This window comes from Peromyscus maniculatus, chromosome 10 (assembly GCF_049852395.1).
Source record: "Peromyscus maniculatus bairdii isolate BWxNUB_F1_BW_parent chromosome 10, HU_Pman_BW_mat_3.1, whole genome shotgun sequence".
NCBI classification, from domain to species: Eukaryota; Metazoa; Chordata; class Mammalia; order Rodentia; family Cricetidae; genus Peromyscus; species Peromyscus maniculatus.
In genome coordinates, this window is record NC_134861.1 from 25,795,035 (window position 1) to 25,816,856 (window position 21,822).

At 39.7% G+C, this 21,822-nt stretch overlaps 1 long non-coding RNA gene across 4 annotated transcripts in view; it reads left to right on the forward strand.

The window, feature by feature from the left end:
• The window catches only part of LOC121832667 (uncharacterized), a 72,268-nt gene that overhangs the window by 33,679 nt on the left and 16,767 nt on the right, over positions 1 to 21,822 (forward strand). Inside the window, exon 5 of one of the 4 annotated variants that reach the window (XR_006076300.2) lies at positions 2,437 to 20,933. The exons of the other annotated variants lie outside the window; for them this stretch is intronic. This is a non-coding gene — a long non-coding RNA (uncharacterized LOC121832667). Of the gene's footprint in view, positions 1 to 2,436; positions 20,934 to 21,822 lie in introns of those variants that run through there. 4 annotated transcript variants of the gene reach the window in all.

The window sequence follows — 21,822 nt, forward strand, 5'->3', positions numbered from 1 at the left end:
CCTCAATAGCCCATTTCCAGGGTGTTACCCATGGGTGCCGTTTTCTTGATCCAGTTACCTCTCAAGCTTCCAACACAGACTCCCTTCCTTCCTGGTTTGTTTGTTTTCTGATACAAGGCCTCACTCTATAGCCTCAGATTGATCTGGAACTCATGTATAGTCCAGGCTATATCTCTAATTCAAGGGCTAGCATAGGATTACAGCTGTAAGCACCATGTCTTGCAACACATGGCGATTCATAACCAAATCTGAAAATTTACGCCAATATGGGTGAAGTTAGGGTTCAAAACCTATTAGTTTGGCCTCAGAGTCCTCTCCTTCAGTGCACTATCCTCGATGGGTTTAAGGAAAAAATACTCAATAATATGATCTTCGGGACTGGTAGAAATACAGAATGCAAAACTTTCAAACAATAGAGGGAAAATTTAAAAATTCAACCAAATAACAGAAAGTCAATAAAAGGGGGTAACCTACTTAGTGGTGTGAACTTGACACAGCCTGGAGTTATCTGAGAGCCTCCATATCAAGGAATTAGATCTGATTGGCTTGTGAGCATGTCTATCAGGGATCGTCTTGATTGTTAAGTGGTGTAGGAGGGCTCAGCCTGTGAGACCAAAATGAGAACAAAATGCCTCCATCTTAGAAATAAGGCCTAAGCTTTCTCCATGTTAGGTATAGGCCTTGAGTTACTGGAACAGGCCTTGAGTTACTGGAACAGGCCTTGAGTTACTGGAACAGGCCTTGAGTTACTTGAACCAGTCAACCCAGTTTCCAGAAATTAGAAAGTGCAAAGTACAGAGTCACAAGGTATTCATTCAATGATGACTGTTTAACCAAGGAATGCTCCAACCCTGGTTTCCAGGGTAACTGACCACAGAAATGTCCCCACCTGAGGGCAGCCAATGAGAAATGGTGATGGGCCACTGCCCCCTTAGAAGTAAGATTAAGCCATAATTTCTAGAAAGTTCCTAGAAGTGAGCCAATCAGAATTGTACCCACACTAGCACCCTTAACTGATGTAACCTTGTGGTTTTTGCCTTTAAAAACTGAGCTTGAAGAGAGGCGGGCACTTCCTCCAGCCTCCACTGTGTTGGATGTTATTGGACGAAGTCCCTGCCTAGGCTTGTATTGCTTTTGCATACTCTGAATTAAACCTTGCTTTTGCATTCTGGCATGCTCGTCTTCAGTGGTATCTCTGGGGGCCGCGATCTGGGCACAACAAGCCCACTGTGGATAGTACCAAGCATGAGCCAGCCAGCAAGCCAGTAAGCAGTGTCCTCCATGGATCTGCTTCAAGTTCCTGCTTGGGTCCCTGACTTCCCCCACGTCTGTGACATGGAAGTGTGAGCCACATATTGATTTAATCACAGCCTCAGAAAGGAAACAAAATAAAGGACAAGGGACCCTGTAATGAGTCTTTCTCTGTCCTGCCAGCCAGCTCCCAAATAATGACACAGAGAGTTATTATTAATTATGAAAGCTTGGCCTATAGGCTTGTCCCACAAGCTCTTATAACTCAAATTAACCCATTTATTGTAGTCTACATTCTGTTGCGTGACTCAGTCATCTACTTCCTCTCTCTCTGTCTAGAAGTCCACCTACACTTCCTGCCTAGCTATTGGCTGTTCAGCTTTTTATTACAACAATCACAGCACTATATTTTCACACAGTGTACAAATATCCCACAACAAGATTCTTCCCCACTCTGATTGTGAATTAGCTTCCATCAAAAACAAGAGACCAGGAAGTTCATGAGCAACCTACCACTTAAGTAGCAACAAAATGATGTCCTTCACTCTGGTAATGTTACCTAAAACATTAGAACAATGTACACAGCTACATATACTAGCCATCTTTGTGTTCAGATTCAAACTCATTTGGACATGGCTTTGCCATAATTTATTATTCTGGGAATAAAAAAAAAATAGCCCAAATGCAAACTTGTAAAACATGACTTTTTCTAAAGACAGAAAACTGCCTGGAGTGGAGTGTAGCTCCATGATAGCTTGCCTAGGATGTGTGAGGGCCTGGGCTCCCCCCAGAGCACAACCATCAAAAAACAAAAAGGAAAAAGAAAACATGGGGGAGGGGCAGCAGGCGGGAGGAAGAGAAGACCCGTTCTTCCCGGGCACGTGCATTTCTCTTCTCTGCAAAGTCTCCTTGCACTGTGAGCCCCTCCCTCCATCTCTCCTGGGAAATCTTCCTCTAACTCTTCACCCAGTACTCTCTATGGTCTGCAGGAAGCCTCAGTGGTCCTTGCTTCATTGTGTGGGAGCCCAGGAGCACTTCTTAGCTGGGCCTCAGGAACAGATCCTGCTCTCCTTTGATATCCTGTGATACTAATAAACAAATGAACACAAGTATCGGATCCAAGGCACTGCTAAAGGGAAAGTTAAATGATAGGTACCGGAATCACAGCCTGTTTATCACACACAGCAAAGGATGGAGAGGAGCCCCTCACGTGACCTGGAGCACAAGCCAGTGCACTGGAGGATGCGCGCATCAAAGGGTCTGAGTATGATGAAACAAGCCCTGTGCATCATCTCCAAAGCCGGACGTGCTGCCAACCAGTGAAGCTCCACCAGGGTCTGCAAACCGCGTCTGAACCAGGTGCGCGGAGGAAGGTGATTTTTAAGCCCGTTGTCCAAGAATGGAGAGACACTGAACTTGTTGAGGTTTGACACGCGAGTCTGTCAGCCCTAGCAGCCATCTACTATTGCCGTTGGCCGCTCTGTACCTCATGTCCTCACATGAAAACAAAGCCAAAGAACCACTGTGATCCTTCCCCGCTCTCTAGAATTACTTCCATATTGAAAAACAAGACAAAACAAACAAACCAACCACCGAAGTGTAATTTACACAAATCAAAAGCATCCATTTTAAGCACACAGTTCCAAGTGTCTTGGCAACTTATATGTAAGTTACAGAGTATTTTCCTCACCCCGAAATGGGATTTCCATTTCCTTTTCTTTTGCATTAATTCCCTGCCCCCATCCTCAACCATAGATGGACTTGCTGCATCTACAAATAGCTTTGTGTATTTTAGAGTTTCATTATATCAGATGTACAGTATGTATCTTACTATATTTTTGATCGTGGTAAAATATGTGTAATGAAAATAAAGAGAACTACATAAAGTTTTGTGCTCTTCTGGCACAAAGGCCATGCTCATCTTCACCACTGTTGCAGTTACTATTCGTGTTGCTAAAGCAAATGCAATATGAAAAAGTTTTTAAAGCTCTTTTAGGCTCGTGTGTGTGTGTGTGTGTGTGTGTGTGTGTGTGTGTGTGTGTGTGTGTGTGTGGTGGGGAGGTAGAAGGGACAGTGGTTTTGAAACTCATGCCCGTTATTTCATGCTTCAGGTATAATTTTTCCATATTTTTATTAGAAATGTTTTCCTTTATTTTTATTTTATGGGTGTTTTGCCTGCTTGTATGTCTGTGTACCACATGCATGTCTGGTACCAGTGGAGGCCAAAAGAGGGCATCGAATCCCCTGGAACTAGAGTTACAGATGACTGTGAGCGACCATGTGGGTGTTGGGAATTGAACCAGGGTTCCCTGGAAGAGCAGTCAGTATTCTTGACTGCTGAGCTCCTCCAATGTTCAATGTGTAAAACTGTCTTCCTGGCGTACATGAATTATACATAATGTCCCATGCATGGATTTCTATCATATTCACCCCTCATTACTCTTTCTTACCCCCGCCCCACTCCCATTAACCCCACCCTCTTTCCATCTCACCTGGTTTAAATTTCATGTTGTGTGTGAATGTGTGTGTGTGGTGTTATTTACAGAATCATGGTGAGGGTTTGTTTACAGGGACATGGGCACCTTACTGGTTGCCACACCACTGGAAAAAATATCTCCCAATCATGACCTTTGTAGAAATCCTCTAAAGGGACAGGACCCCACAAGCCTGTCCTGTGACAGCATCTTGACCAGCCCAGTCGAGTGCAGGTAATGACAGATGCTGTGAGTTTGAGTTCAACATCCATGTCAGTGCCTGGAAATTACATCCCATGCTACCACCTGTTTTCCTCTGGTTCTTACATCCTCTCTATTCGTTCTCTGAGTCTTAGAGGGGTGACATAGTGTCCCACCTGTGGCTGGACATTCCACAGACATTTATTCTCTTTGTTCTGACTAGCTATGAGTCTCTGTAGTCACTTCTGACCATGGCGAAAAGAAGCTTCTCTGTCTACTATTTTATAGGCATAAACACAGCTATTTAGAAGACAACTTGACAGGCAAATTGGTCCAGTTAGCAAAATATCGGGAATAGCCTCCCCACCAGACATATGACATCTCTAGCCATGAACATCTGACTTGTTTACAGTATCAGATTGAATTCTGTGCTGGCTGCTCTTATGTCAACTCGACACAAGCTAGAGTTATCTGAAGGAAGGAACCCCAACTGAGAAAATGTCTCCATTGGATCCAGCTGCAGGGCATTTTCTTAATTAGTGATTGATGGGGGTGGGCCAACCATTGAGGGTGGGGTCATCCCTGGGCTGGTGGTCCTGGGTTCTATAGAAGCAGGCTGAGCAAGTTATGGAGAGCAAGCCAGTAGGCAGCATCCCTCCATGGTCTCTGCATCAGCTCCTGCCTCCAGGATCCTGTCCTGTTTGAGTTCCTGTCCTGACTTCCTTCATTGATGAACAGCAATGTGGAGGTATAAGCCAAATAAACCTTTCCTCCCCAACTTACTTTTGGTCATGGTGTTTCATCACAACAGCAGAAACCCTAAGATATTAAATGTAACCAGAAAGCAGTTGTGTACCCCTAAGACCCGACTACTGCAGTAGTGGGGTCATCTGGCCTGGCAGCTAGTATTGTTGCACACAGTGTCTACAGCTGAATCTGACTGTTAACTGTTGATGACAATTCTCACCCAACATCTTACATAGGAACTTTTGGCACTACCAGGGCTAGCCAGCAGGGAAGAGCTTCCAATTCAGTTCCAGTTTGACTTCTCTGTGTCCTGTGGCCAAAGCACATGGTGTCTTCCATGGTCTTAACATGTGGTTCTGATGGGTACTCAACCTCAGTGATCTTCGGAACAGCAGTATTATTTCAGAGGGGCTCAGGGCCCTTCTTGACCAACAACTCATGGCGGCAGCCATGGTCAGCAGTGGATGGGTCCTGCAGAGGGTGTAAGGAGTCAGCGGGGGAATGAAGTGAGCCAGGCCGTGGTGGTCAGGAGAATGTTGCAGCCTGACTGACTAGCAGCCAGAATGTTTCTTTATTTATACAGAATTTAGTTAGCAGGGATACATTCATGATGTTCCAAAACAGTCATATCATTTTTGGTTTTGGACATGTGTTTCACTTCCTTTTGCTCATCTTTTAGTCATCATTAATAAACTATGACATAACAGAGTTATCATTTCCAATCATTTCCCCTCAAGTTTTGACATCATTAGTAAATAGAGTTATCATTCTTACTTATTAACCCCATAACCCAATTTTTGAGAATCTACAGGCATATGACAGCCTGTGCTCAGGCTGGTAGCTTTGGTTGCTTCAAGGACACTAGACCAAAACAAAATCTTCAATCACTGGCAATGCTCAGTGGTCCAGGTAACTACCAGAACTTGGAAAAGTTGGTTGAACTTGGGATTGACTGGGAGGCCAAAGATTTAAAAAGCAGAAGATTCTCTCAAGATACAAGTTGCGTGATAATAGTGTGTTTTGTGTGTGTGAATGAGAATTTGTAAATGTTGAATTCTAGGCTTCGACAATCATTGTCAGTGCAGATTAAACTGCAAGTATTTATGTTCTAAAACTTAAAGCTAGTTACGTCTTTCTAACAACTAGTTTTAATGTTTATGAGCATATTTTACCTACATTACCTTTTCAGGATGTTGAGAAAGATGCATCACAAGCACAGGCTGGAGGCTGGGGGCTAGATGGTTTTGAGGAAGAGGTCTTGGTGGACTCTTTCATAGAGCAAAGGGAAGCAATGCCTTCTGGGAAATGAGCTAAGTTTTAATCTAGTCTTTAAGATTAGAAGTCAAAAACAAAAATATTAAGGAAAGGAAAACCTAACTGATCTTTGAAGTATTGTTATGTGGAATTGAGTGGGACTTTTGAGGCCTTTCTTCCAGAAAACAAGGACTTGGTTGTCAGGCCTATATTAGGCCTAAACCTTGGTGCCATGTAGTTGTACTTAAATCATTTCAATGGAAAGTGTCTTAGTGATTGGAACTTCTAGTGCAGTTTGGAGTTCTTCCATTTGAAAAATTTGGTATTTGCATGGGATTGTTTGAATCTTGTTTTCTAGTTCCTCCCCATCACCACCCTCATAGTCTGAAGGTAGATTTTTTCTTGATAAAGAAACAAAAAAGGTGAACATCTTGTTTGTAAATAGGTATCTAGTAACTAGTGGTAAACTTGAAATGGTAGAATTCTTTAAAGCCTAATTCTAGGTAGCCTTAAGAAAATGTATCTTAATTATTTTTGAACCTGTATTCACCTTGTTTTTTTCAAATATCTTAAGTTATATTTTCTTTTTCAGAGCTGCTTCTTATTTGGGGCTACTTTTTTTTTTTTTTTTTTAATTAGGCGTAATTCATAAAAGGGTATATTGTTTTGATGGGACTTTTTACAACTGTGGCTGGATGTCTTTCTTTAGTCTTCCAAGAAGGGCCATTTTACTTTTTTAGAGTTACTTTTTAAAGTCATGAGGTCAACAACTTGGACTACTATGCATGTAAGTGCTAATGCAAATTAAAGCCCAAGTTGACCTCCAGCAGCAGTTCATTCTATGTTGACAGTGAGAGAACACTTTGCCTATTAGGATACTGTTACTCGTGGACTGAAATGCTGAGAAACCCCTCCCCCTATTTTGTTTTTTGCAAAAATCAAGGTATATTCTAGGGTTTCCTGGTTGACCTCAACAGATAAACTGAGATGATAGTCTTAGTTCAGAAATGATCTGAATGTAGATTTACAGTCTACGTGTATAGCTGGCTAAGTGAGATTGCTTTCACAGTTCTGCATGTATCCCATTGGCTCCCCATTAGTCACTGAACTCTTAAAACTGGTATTGTAACATTATCACAATGTTTTGCGCCAATTTTATAAACTTTACAGTGCAATATGTGTTCCTTTTCTGAGGCAAACCAAAGGTATATTTCTCAAGGTTCTGCTGCTAACAGCAGCGTTGATGGAGGATCTTTGATACATTTGTAATAGATAGAAATAAACCAGAAAAAAAGAAGAAAAAAAAAAGTGGTGGAGGAAAAGGTGAACACTGCAAGAATGCTCAAAAGGACTGAGAGTTGCAAACGCCAAGAATGGCTTTGCATAGTAAATGGAATAGAACAGCTCTGAACTATAGCTAACTTTTCCTGGTTTGGTCTGACAGAATGATTGAATGCTTTTGTACAAAAATCAGAGCCTTAAAAACAAGGATTTGGTGAGATTGTAAAATGGTGTGCCACTTTGGCAAAACAGTTTGGTGGTTGGTCAAAATGCAAAACATTGTTACTCTGTTACTCAACAATTCTACCCTTAGGAATATATCCTCAAACTACTGAAAATGTGCACCTATGAAACATGTACATGAAGGTTTACAGCAGTGTGTTAAAACAACTCAAATAGCTATCAAATACTGGAGAGAAATAAAATGTGGCTTATTCATACAATAGAATATTATTAAGACATAAAAATGAATGAGAAACTGACAGATTAAATGACTTTGGTGAACCTTCATAATTTCATTTGTAGATCTTTCCATTTCTAATTTATAAATACATTTGGGGTTATAAATTATAAATATACTGCCTCCTGTCAACATTGTATACTTCTATTTGATGATTTCTGTGTCAAACATTATATGGAAATGTTTCCAAGTATTTTCTGTATTAACTGTGAATGAATAGAACAAAATAAATTGCCTGTGATTAAAAAAAAAAAAAAATCTTCAATCACCCTGGGTATTTTGCCATGTCTCAAGCAATGAATTATTAATTCTTAGTGGTCAGAGTGCCCAGAAAAAATCCTCAGGCTAAAGCTGCTGCAGTTATTATTCAAATTCTGGCATAATACAATCAGTGTTCACATTTATATCTTTATAGAATTTGTCTATATGTCTAATCCTGGCATTCTGTTGTTCCTTGGTCATATGACATTATAGTGGCTCTACATGAGCTAACTTTTCTAAGAGAAGGAGGTCCTGACACCTCATACTTTTATCATCTTTCCACTCCATACTTTGCTCATCAGTATGTCTCTGTGTAGGGTAGAGTTGTATGCCACGTAATTGTCTGAGTGTACAGTGGGAAGAGCCTTGTATTCTGAACTATGGCCAACTCCTCTAGTCCACCAGATCTCGTTGACCTTTTTGAATTTACTTTGTTTTGAATATCTTGTTCCAGTGTAAGTACAGGGACAGATGTTTCAAGAATGTCTCATAGCCTCATGAAGAGACCTCTGGCTTCTTTATGTGTCACAACCTCCAAGGTGTAAGGAAGACCTTCAATTAGATAAGGATATCTCCCTAAAAGTGGGGGTGGGTGGTAGTATGTTCAGGACTTTCCTGGGTAAACTTAGAAGCAGCATTCCTGGGAGAAGGCATAAATGATTCATAAGGAATTTTCCCATCAACCCAATATCCTCAATTATACAAATATTAAAAGTGCCCAAGTATGTAACAGGTGGAGATGAAAACCAAAGGTAGCATGGCAGCCATCATGGGGCTCAGCTTTGCTGGATCCTTGTCAAGCAGCTGTGCTGGCTTTATGACTTCTGCCTTTCCTATCAGATATGGCTGTGCCAGGTAGCCTACTCTTGGCCCTATGATTTTCATTTAACAATCCAAGATTTCTGGAAGAAGCTTCATCTACTTACATTCCATTTTCTGTTGTAAAACATACAAATAAAATTTACCATTTATATTAAATATTTGTAGACAGATCACAAGTTGCCCAGGTTGGCCTCAAACTCACTATATAGTCAAGGATGGTTTTGAACTTCTGATCCAAAAGGATCTGTCTCTGTCTCTGGAGTGATGGGATTATTGGCATGTGCTACCACCCCTATTTTAAGTGGCGCTGGGGACCAAACTCAAGGCTTCATGTATTGCTGAGAAGGTACTGTACCAATTGAGCTACATCCGCAGTCCTATGCCAGTCATACTAATTATGTAGTGAGTCATTCACATGGGATATGACCAACACTGCCGTTCATCTACAAACGCCTCCCGCAAAACTGAAACTGTCTACCTAGGAAATAACCCACTTTGCACCTCCTGGCAATAGCCATCCCTCCCATTGGTGAGTAAATGTCAACATGAATTTGGGGGATGGAGGACACAAGCTTTCAGATCACAGAAAGGCTTCTGCCCATGTTTAAACAGGCTGTTTATTTTGTTGTTGAACTTACAGGTGTCTTCTGTCCTGGGCTCAACCACTTTCAGATATAAGATATGCAAATGTTTTCCCCGATTCTTTGGTTGCCTTTTTCCTTTGCTCATGTTTATTTTGTTTTGAAACAGGGTCTTGCTATGTGGCCCAGGATGGCTTTGAACTTGTGGTCTGTGGGGCGTTTACCCACCATCCCCACAGTTCCCCAGAGTTTTCTTGAGTGCAATCAACAGGAAATATTAGATAGAAGGATTTATAGCGGAGAATCTTGCAGAGATAAACAGATAGAAAATAAAGGATAGCCTCAAGAGGGCCTGGAACCTATTCCAAAGGACCCTGACTGTCTCTGGCCCAGGGTTTTTAGAGAGACACCAAGGGGTGGAGCAAAAGACCTCCTCCCCCAGCACAGCCAAGTGCAGACCATCTCAGACACCTGCACTCAGGCCCATGATCCTGATCATCCTCTATTCGGACCTGCTGGGTAAAGCCACAAGGAATCCGAGAACAGGCTCCCACAGGTCCCCCCTTCTTAATATATAAAAAAATAACTATTAATGGCTTACAGCAATCTCCATAGCTGTTACACCTCCCAGTATGGGAGTAGAGGATGATAAAGATGGTATTTCTCTTTTGAATTAGGTTCAAGGTGACCACAGCAGTCTTAGCTGCCTCAAGCCCTTCCTAAACCTTAAGGTGACTACAAACTTAAAGAATCCCTTAGCTTCATCATTACCATTAACAGGTTAACATAAATATTGCTATACATAGTCACAATTCTCTCAATCTTACAACTCAAAGCAAACTCTTAACAGAACCATTTGAATTAGCATATATGGTGCTATATACAGTTAACAATTTTCTTCATCTTACAACTTTAACTCAGTCATTTGAATTTTCTTGTTAACAGAACATAGGAAAAACTTCGATGTATTCACATTGAATTTAAATATTTCTTTAACTCCACAAAACCAGGGTGCATTAATATCAATGTTTCTGCAAGCATAATTCAATCTCATAACTCCTCCTTTTCTTTATAATTTTTTAAACAAAATCTCAAACCTAGTTAGAGGAACCCAAACTTATACAATTCCTACAAACCCATATTGAAAAGCAATATTTTCAATTTAACCATTAATACTTTGAAAACTTTTAGCAAAACATCCAAAAGCAGTTTCTTAATAAAACTCTTTACATACTTTAAAAGTAGTCTCTTAGTATACCCCATTTGCATTTCTTACTAATAAAACATGACATTAATCCACTCAAACAACAATTTAAATTAAATAGACTAAGGAATATTAACTCTCCCTTTTCTTTATAATTTTAAGCAAAATCTCAAGCCTAGTTAGAAAACCCAAACTTTTCTGTTTAAACAGTTCCATTTGTAACACAAAATCAGTTCCATAAATAATTGCATTTTTACATAAACAGTTCCACAAAACAATTCATAAATCACCAGTTAATGAAGCATATATGCATACACAAAATTGCATCTTGATTCTAAGTAGAAATACATTTCTTCATTTAAACAGTTCCATTTTTAACCCAATTCCAGAAAACTGTTCCTAGGTCATTACTCAAAACTGTCCCATTGCAATGAAATCTCTATTGTTTATTTCATTTAAGCCTTAAAATTCAAATGATAAATTCTGGTACTAGCCTTCCAAATATGAGAAATCCATAATCAAAATCTTTTTGTAATTTTATCTCATTTTAAGTTCAAAAAGTTCAAACAAGAAAAATTCTATTATCAGGCTTTCACTTCCAAATATGAAGAGACATTTTTCAAACAAAACTTTTTGCAGTTAATTTTTGTTCAAACAAGCATTTCTGAACTTTTATTCTCAAGCCAGAGATCTTTTTAGGTACAGTAGTATTCTAAACTGCACCGTTTTTGATGTTAGCTCAGGTTTTTCTGTGTTGCGTCGATTTTCCACGGATCTCAGCTGGAAATGACTTTTTGTGCTGGTTCTGGTGTCCGCCATTCTTAGCTTCTTAGTGGCTTCTGGAGCTTTTGAAACCATTCAGACTGCCTACTTTGCCATCTACTGGGACACTAACCTTCTGTGTCTCGGGTTCTTTCACCATATACATTAAGAATAGATTCACACTTAACATTTACACTTTACAAACTTATTGGTGAAATTATTAAGGCAACTCCACGTAGTTAAAAGGAAGATTTATTTAGTGGGTGACTTACAAATGAAGGGATTGGTAGATTGCGGGGATCTGGGGAAGGTGTATCGCAATCCAGCAGTGTTCTCTGGAGCTCTGCTCAGTCAACCTCCACCGTCTCAGGTCCAGGAACAGAGAGCGCTCACCCATCCAGGTCTCGGGTCTCCAGACGCCTCCCTTGGCCCTGCCTCGTAGGTGTGACAGTTGCCAGAGTCTCAATGGGGGTTGGAACTTCCAGATCCAAGCTGGAATGGCTACCCACTACATCTCCCCTTTTTGTCTAAATAAGAAGGTTCTAAACTAGTACAAGACTATATACAAAGGAATGGTTATCAAATATTGTCCAAGAATAATGAGGGATAATGACCTAGATAAGATGGAACTACAACCAATGCAAACAATATCAAGCAAGAAACACATACTAAAATCCAGAGAAGTATAGAGCATAGGTAAGTGGCATGTTATAAAGATCATTCCAAAAGGTGTCCTATCCTAAAGAACCTGAATCTAATACTTAATATGTTCTATCTAAGATATTATATATACTAAGTTGTAACTATAACTGCTAGTCTTCAATCCCATCAAAGACCTGAGAAGGAACATAATGGCACCTGAGAAATGGAAGATGGATGCAAGCAACTTTCAGGAATCTTGCAAGAGTAGACCAAGACAGCTGGCAGCCTGGACAGTCACCTAATGTTTCTCAGCATTGTTGGTGCATTCAAATTGTCTACAGGCCTAGAGTATCTGACAGACCATTTTCAGAAGCAGCATTTCTGAAAGACCATCTTACCCTGTCTTGGCAGAGTACAGTGGTCGCTTTCCTTGTGTCCCACTTGTCCAGGAAGGACAGCATTGCATTTGTACTGTCAGCCGTCAAGGCTAGGGCAGTTCTTTGCCCAGTAGGCCATTTTGTGCCAAGAAGACAAACTTTCAAATGGAAATGTCTTAGAAGCCCAACATTCTCTCGGGATCAAATTGGTGCAGCCAGGAGCAATTGTGTCTCATGTCAACAGAATTTTAAGTTATTTAAATGCCATATTCTCTAGGTCTATGAAGTGTTTGAAGATTATCTGTCCATCTGACCTATGTATCTGTAAATCTGGATAACCTAACTAACGTAACTATAGAGATGACAGGCATAGGCGACTATAAATCTATAAATCTTATCTACTGAAATAACCTAAGGACTAAGGCTTCATGTAAACAAGGTAAACAGTCTATAAGCAAATGTATGGTGAAGAATGATGACTTCAAAATTGTGACAATACACAAGATATTTATAACAGGTAGGAATATATAGTGCGATATGCAATATGACAATAATCTTAAATATATATCAATATACCGAATATCCTAAACAGAAGTAGAACATACATAAAGTATGACAGATATAAATTTATATTTGTATCAATATAAAAATATTTCAAATAAGAGTAGAAATATATGTACATTATAACAAATATAGTTCTGTATTTGTATCAATATACAAATTATCTTAAACAGGAATATAAAAATAGTTTACATTTGTATCAACATATAAGAATCCATAACAGTACAAATTACAGTGCAAATTATCTAAGGTTGCTATTTTACTCAATTTGTTTACTAGTATATACAATGATTTACCATCATATCTTATACCTATCTGTTCCATTTCTTCTCCCCCCCCTTTTTTTACAATACTGAGTCTAATATTTTCTTCCACCCCCAACCCTATAACCATCATCCATAACCCTGAGAATTATGAAACCTAAGGGAGAAGGGGCATCGTTTTCTTAGAATTGCTTCCTGCCGTTTAGGGGGTGATGTTATCTCTGTTGGGTACTGTGAGAAAGCTCAGATAGTTAAATCTCAGTTAGACTAACTGTAGGTTCTGCAGCAAGTTTTAGAGTAATGGGTAAGATTGTCTGAAATTCTGGCAAGAAGTGTAGTATGATGACGATTACCATGGCATCATTCTGGATTGGGTAGAATTGTTGTTGTTGGGGCCCCATCTTCCTTCTGGAGACTTCTGAGATTGCTATTGGAAAAACTTATTTGTTATCAAAAATGGGAGGTTTGGATTTAAAGAGGACATAGCATGTAAGAAAGGATTCTGAGAAATCAAGAGTAAGCATGGAGAGAATTAGAATTTAGAAGGCAATGGTCCCTTTTTATTGGTTTCCTTCTGTCCCACACCAGAGGGCTCTTCTGATACAGGACTGAAGAATCTCTCAAACTTTTCTTTTAGCAATATGCTTGGGTTTAGAGAAGGAGTGAGCCAATTCCATCTCCAAAGCCAGCTTGATTTATAATTGAATTGGAACCACAACTTTTCTAGATTGATAGAGAGATAGATGTTAGACAGTGAGATTTTACCATGTGTAGATTGGTACCAATAGATTCTTCCTTTCTGCTGTAAACATCCGGATATCCAAGGCCTTATGAGTTTTGGAAGATGGGTATTTCCATTATCCTGCAAAAAGACAAAAACAGAACCCTACCCCACCCTTTGATTGTTAAATTTTTCTTACAACTTGTAGAGATGTCACATTGGTGGATGATCTTTTACTTCTCTTCATCAAGGGGTTTTTCCTGTTCGAATCGAATTTTTATTAATTTTGTTTGTATCCATAGCTTTTCTTCTCCTGCAGAAACAAAGGCAAAACCCCTTCCCCAATGTAGAACATATCCAGGTTTCCGTTCTGAGGTCAGCATATCCTTGAAATAAACTGGTTGGTTTAGCTCAGGAGTTTTGTCTGTCATCCAATGTCTCTCCGAAGCTGTTGTTCCTTTCTCATCAGCATTGAGAAAATTCAAGATTAATAAAGCACTATGCAGTCTATTTCTAGGAGTCATTGTTACCTGTTGCTGTTTATTTAGCATATCCTTTAAGGTTCGATTGGATCTTTCTATGACTGCTTGGCCTGTGGGATTGTGTGGTATACCTGTAACGTGCTTTATATTGTAATAAGCGAAGAATTGTCTCATTTTATTGGAGACATATGCTGGGGCATTGTCTGTCTTAATTTGTACAGGTATTCCCGTGATGGCCATAACTTCTAATAGGTGTGTGATCACAGAATCAGCCTTTTCAGAACTCATAGGAGTTGCCCATTGAAATCCTGAATAGGTGTCAATGGTATGATGTACATACTTTAATCTTCCAAATTCTGCAAAATGAAACACATCCATCTGCCAAATTTCATTTCTTTGTATACCTTTTGGATTGCTCCCTGCAGGTAATGGAGTTTGGTTATAGATGGAACAAGTAGGACATTTTTTCACAATATCCTTAGCCTGTTGCCAAGTGATGGAGAAATCCTTCTTCAAACCTTTGCTATTTACATGGTATTTCTTATGAAATTCTGAGGCTTCTAGCACATTACCTATTAGTAACTGATCAATCTCATCGTTACCTTGTGCTAGAGGTCCTGGCAGACCTGTATGGGATCTAATATGTGTTTTATATATATAGGATGTTCCCTTTTTCTGATGATTTCCTGCAATTGTATGAATAATGATGTTAATTCTGTATTATCAGGAATAATTTCAGCAGTTTCAATATGTAAAACAACTCTCTCTGCATATTGAGAGTCAGTGACTATATTGAGGGGTTCTGTGAAGTCCATCAATACCATAAGAATGGCATACAGTTCTGCCTTTTGTACAGAGTTGTATGGACTTTGAACCACTTTACTTAAGTCTCCTGATTTATATCCTGCTTTCCCTGATTTATTTGCATCAGTATAAAATGTGAGGACTCCAGAAATTGGCTTTTGTCATACAATGTGAGGAAGGACCCATTCAGTCTTCTTTATGAATTCTATTCTCTTACATTTGGAATAGTGGTTGTTAATCTCTCCCAAAAAGTTACTGCAGGCTCTCTGCCAGTATTCATTATCTTTCCATACTGATGAAATTTCCTCATTAGTTAAAGGTACTACAATTTCTGCTGGGTCCATTCCTGTCAACTGGCGAAGTCTTAATTTACCTTTTTGAATCAAATCAGAGATCTTTTCTATATAAGTCTTTAATATCTTATTTGGTTTACATGGTAGGAATATCCATTCCAATATAATATCTTCCCTCTGCATCAAAATCCCTGTTGGGGAATGTCTGGAGGGGAATATGACAAGAATGCATTTAAGTTCTGGATCCACACGATCCACATGTGTTTCTCGAATTGTCTTTTCTACTAGAGCCAAATCCTTCTCAGCTTTGGCTGATAATTCTCTTGGACTATTTAATTCTTTGTCTCCTTCTAGAGTATTAGCCAAATTTTGTAGTCCATCTTTGGGTATTCCCATGATACCCAGTAAGTTGGAAATGCTTCCTAATAACTTTTGAAAATCATTAAGAGTCTTCAATCAATCTCTCCTTAGTTGTACCTTTTGGGGTCTAATTTTTTGTAGCTCTATCTTATATCCTAAATAATTAATAGAATCTCCTCTTTGTATTTTTTCAGGAGCAATTTGCAGTCCCCAGCGAGGCAAAACTGTTTTTACTTCTTCAAACATGCTTCCTAATGTATCCAACTTTGGATCAGCTAATAGGATATCATCCATATAGTGATAAATTATGGATTGTGGAAACTTTATACGAATTATCTCCAATGGTTTCTGCACAAAGTATTGGCACAAAGTAGGGCTGTTTAACATTCCCTGTGGGAGGACCTTCCATTGATATCTCTTGACTGGCTGAGAATTATTATAATTAGGTACTGTGAAGGCAAATTTTTCTCTATCATTTTCTTGTAAGGGTATGGTAAAGAAGCAGTCTTTTAAGTCAATAACTATTATAGGCCATTCTTTGGGTAGCAGAGAGGGCAAGGGCATCCTAGTCTGTAGGGAGCCCATTGGCTGAATTACTTTATTAATAGCTCTCAGATCTGTCAGCATTCTCCAATTACCAGATTTTTTTTAAATAACAAATACAGGAGAATTCCAAGGGCTGGTAGATTCTTCAATGTGTTGAGCATTTAACTGCTCTTGAACCAGCTGTTCTAAAGCTTGTAGCTTCTCTTTTGTCAAGGGCCATTGTCCAACCCAGACAGGTTTATTAGTTGGCCATTTTAAAGGTAAGGCAGTTGGTACTTCTGAGAGTTCAGCAACAGTCATGCTCTGTTTGTGAACAGCCTGAATGGTTGGTGACTGATTTTTATAGCATGCTATGATATTATTCCTAGGAACATGCATTGGTCTGTATTCCTTTTCTGAGAGTGTAGGAATTTTAATCTGGGTATTCCACTGTTGTAACAGATCTCGGCCCCAAAGATTTACTGCTACATTTGTTACATATGGCTTCAGTCTTCCTCTCTGTCCTTCTGGCCCTATGCATTCAACCCATCTCGAACTCTGTTTTATCTGAGATAGAGTGCCAATCCCTAACAGTTGGACATCTACCTCTTGAAGAGGCCAATTCGGATGCCATGATTTTGGTGTAATTATAGTCACATCTGCACCTGTGTCTACCAGGCCCTCCAGAAGCAGGCCATTAATTTGAATTCTAAGCTTTGGTCTTTGTTCATTTATGGAAGTCTGCCAAAATATTTGTTTTATAGTGTTCTTTGTAAACTGTGATCCATCTATCTGAGCTATTTTATCATCCATTGCAGTATAGGTTTTTACCTTAGGCTTTGGTTTATTCAGTTGTCCTAAAGAGGAATTTCTTCCACAGTGGCTGGGAATGTTCATACTACATTTGATTTGGAAGCCTGCAAGAGGCCCCCTCAGGTGTTTCCCGCCAGTAAAGGTTGCCTCATATATCTATTTTTGATCTGCACTCACTGGTCCAATGTCGGCCTTTGCCACACCTTCTACATAATCCAGGAAGTGGTTGGGGTCTCCTGTTTAGGCTATTCCTAGAAGGAGTATTGCTTCTAGGAGTACCCCACGTACAGTTTTTACTTATATGACCTGGTGTAACACACTTAAAACATTTGGTAACACGGGGCCTTCTTTTACCTCTGGGATTTGTCTCTCCTATCCAAGCCTCATTACTGTAGTTAAGAGACTCAACACCATTAGTGTACTGAATCCATTCTTCCAAAGGAGCTGATCTGAGCTTTAGTGGTGTAAGTATTCTTCTGCATTCTGCATTAGCATTGTCGAATGCCAAGGACTTAGTTAATACTTAATTCTTTATCTGACACAGTTTTTGTTATAGCTGTGTTCAGCCTTTGTAAAAAATCAGTGAAGGGTTCGTGTGGTCCATGAAATATCTTTGTGTATACCTCAGTTGGTTTTCCAGGTTCTGGAATTTTTTCCCAAGCATTTAGAGCTGCTGTACGGTATAGGGATATTGTATGCTCATCATAAGTGGCTTGTACATTCCTGTCAGCAAAACATCCCTCACCAAGTATTTGATCTTGGGAGATCACAAAACCTCTGAGTTTACCTTGTTATTCTAAATTTTTTGCCTCTTCTCTCAACCAGCTCTTCCACTGTAGCTGCTGGCTATATTCTAGAACAGCTGAAATTAACTGATGCCAGTCATCTGGGATGATTCTTTGTGAGGTAGACCATGAATTTAACATCTGTCTTACGTATGTGGAATGTATCCCATACATAACTACTGCTTCCTTTATATTTTTAAAGTCTCTTGTTGAAATTGGTTGTAATGTATATGTCATATATGGCTCGGGGTGTGTGTCATCTGCTGGCTTCTCATGGACGATAACAGGATATGCCATTGTATGAGAGCTGTTTGGAGATGTTACAACCTCTATGGTCTTGACCTTCTGCTTATTAGTTCCCTTGTCATGTTTACTGAGAGTTTCGTCTAGGGCTTGCAAACGAGCACCTAGGGTCTGTTCTAGGGAGTGAACCTCCTCTCTTGCAAGGGACTCCAGATTTCTCATGGAATCATAGACATTTTTATTTTCCTCAGAAGCACATGATTCCATGGACCTTATCTTATAAATTAATGATAATCTTTCTTCCTTATGTAGTGTCTGAGTAGCCATAACTTCACTCTGGAGAGTTGGTGTTCTATCCATTAGATATTCATATTTATTATCAATAAAATCAATTTTAGGTACAAGCCTGTTTTGTAAATCCTGATTAGCAGATTCTAGAGAAAGAATCTTTTCCTGTAAGACTTCATTGCTATCTTTGAAAGCAGATTCCAGAAAGAGAATCTTTTTCTGTAAGCCTTCATTGCTATCTTTGAAAGCAGATTCCAGAAAGAGATTCTTTTTCTGTAAGTCTTCATTGCTATCTCTTAAAGCAGATTCCAGAAAGAGAATCTTTTTCTGTAAGCCTTCATTGCTATCCTTGAAAGCAGATTCCAGAAAGAGATTCTTTTTTCTGTAAGCCTTCATTGCTATCTTTTAAAGCCTGTATCAGTCCCAATAATGACTCATCTTTGTTCTTATTATTAAACCAGTGTTTGAACACTGTGTGAATTATTACGATTAATGCCAAAATGGTACAGGCCAAATATGCCTGAGGAAGGTCATATATTTCCAGGAGAATGTCATTCATTATACAGGCAAAAAGGTTTTTAAATTCTTGTGAGGTAATGTTGTCGGCCATATTACAAGAATTACTCAAAATTTGTTAGTCAATTTTAAGATGTAAAATTATCAAGTACTTTTACTTGAAATAAAACTCTGGTTTGCCTATCTTACCTTTCTGTGGTGTGTGTGGGGGTGTAGTAGCACTTTTCAGCCAGCGGGCGGTGCTGGTACAGCTCCAAAGCAGGGCCTGCTGGCGACCTTGGCTGTGGGCAGCTGGAGGCAGATGGCAGGATGGCCGGGAGCCGGGAGCCGGATACCTCACCTGCAGTGGTTTTTCACTGGTCTCGGGGCTAAGCTAGGGAGCTGAGACTGGACTAGCTGCTCCCTTTTTCAGGAATGGAACTGTGTAGGTATTCCCTGGTTATATGGAACTTTGCAGGCAGGTTTAGGTACCCGCCAGCTGGGGAGGAGGCTGAGGGCAGGAGCCGCCCAGGCCTTTGGAATTTGACCCACGTGGGCGCCAGATATTGGTGAAATTATTAAGGCCACTCCACGTAGTTAAAAGGAAGATTTATTTAGTGGGTGACTTACAAATGAAGGAATAGGTAGATTGCAGGGGTCTGGGGAAGGTGTATCGCAGTCCAGCGGTGTTCTCTGGAGCTCTGCTCAGTCAACCTCCACCATCTCAGGTCCAGGAACAGAGAGCGCTCGCCCATCCAGGTCTCGGGTCTCCAGATGCCTCCCTTGGCCCCGCCTCGTAGGCGTGACAGTTGCCAGAGTCTCAATGGGGGTTGGAACTTCCGGATCCAAGCTGGAATGGCTACCCACTACACAAACTTACATATAACATTTTTTGCCTTGCAAAGCATTTAGACTCATATTCAACATTTACACGTTTTTTACAAACTCACATACAATGTATTAACATCTACTTATTTATACTTCTTTAGAAAACTATAGAAGTACTTTAGCAAATATATTTATTATTAATTCTTATATTCATTCCATCTTATTTCTTATTTAAACTTACATTTACAACTAGCATCTTACAAGCTTATTACTACATGTCTTAAGACTACCTTAGATACTTCTTACAAGCTTATATTCTTAAAGGAACTCTATAGATCTATTTTACAAACTTATATAGGCTACCATTAGCATATATCTAACTTAGCAAACACCTAAAGATTTCTTAACACAGATCTAACAAGATAGAATTTTTACAAACTCACATATCTTATTTTCATCTTTCTACTTCTTACTCTTAATTATTATCACCATCTCTATTAGAAAGATTCTCTTAACTAGACAGGAAGTACGTACATCATTTCTAAAGTTTGGAGTTCATAGTCAGCTTTGTTATAAAGCACTGTGATTTAGTGAGTGTTGTCATTATAGAGTTGTGATACTTGTTGCTAGGGGGCTGTAACATTCTCTGGACAAAGTCACACCCCAAAGTTGCCGAGTTCTCTCGACCTTTTCGAACCAGCATATATGTACTGTCAGCGGTAAACGGTTTTTAACTAGAGGCTGTCCCTTCACCCAAATTCATAATAGCTCCCCTAGGAATTTCAATTCAAACAAATGTTTCTATCACAGCAGTACTTTTGGTTTGCTCTACTGAAAAACTTCACTTTACACTGAGGGTGAAATTACCGTATTTAGCTGCTGTAAAGATCTTCACCAAATACTGCACAGCTATTAGGTGATATAAAGTATTTTTCTAAAGGAGCTAGTAAAGCCAAAAGCGGCACAGCTCCGAACTCTTATTTCCTCACTGTTTGCATTAAACCAGTGACAAAACCTCAAATACTAATCGAGCCACTTTCATTCTGGTTCCTTTATAGGAACCTCATTGGAGCTGACCTTCCTTAGTTCCACGCTCCTTACCAAATGCTCCAGTAACCACCGAGCTTCATTCTCCTCTTGTGAAAAAACACAAACATCTTTCCATTTCACTTGCATTTCAGGATTTAGTATTTTTACTTCATTAGCTTTTACTCCTGATGTTATTAGCAGCGGTGTTATTAGCATTGATTACTTTTCTTTTTTTCTTTTTCTTTTTTTTTTTTTTTGGTTTTTTTGAGACAGCATTTCTCTGCATAGCTTTGCACCTTTCCTGGAGCTCACTTGATAGCCCAGGCTGGCCTCGAACTCACAGAGATCCGCCTGGCTCTGCCTCCTGAGTGCTGGGATTAAACGCGTGCGCCGCCGCCGCCGCCGCCGCCGCCGCCACCACCACCACCACCCAGCAGCATTGATTTCTTTCTTTTTTTTTTTTTTTTTTTTTTTTTTTTTTTTTTTTTTTTTTGGTTTTTCGAGACAGGGTTTCTCTGTGTAGCTTTGCGCCTTTCCTGGGACTCACTTGGTAGCCCAGGCTGGCCTCGAACTCACAGAAATCCGCCTGGCTCTGCCTCCCGAGTGCTGGGATTAAAGGCGTGCGCCACCACCGCCCAGCAGCATTGATTTCTTATAAGGAACTTTCAGGTAAAGCAGCTATTTTGTAAGACAGCTAGATTTTCTGGTTTGTTTCCCATCTATAAAGCAGTCATTTCTTTTTTGAATGCCTGTTTTCTTGTCTCCTTATTAGATTTGCAAAGGAATTACTCATTGCAGGCAGTTTGTTCAAAAGGCAAAGAACTTTTTTAATTTCAACATAAGTTTCTTCATATCTAAGACAACGTTCAGTGTATAAACTGCTTTCCCTTGTTTTAAGGATTTTTTTTTTTTTTTTGATTTTTCGAGACAGGGTTTCTCTGTGTAGCTTTGCGCCTTTCCTGGGACTCACTTGGTAGCCCAGGCTGGCCTCGAACTCACAGAGATCCGCCTGCCT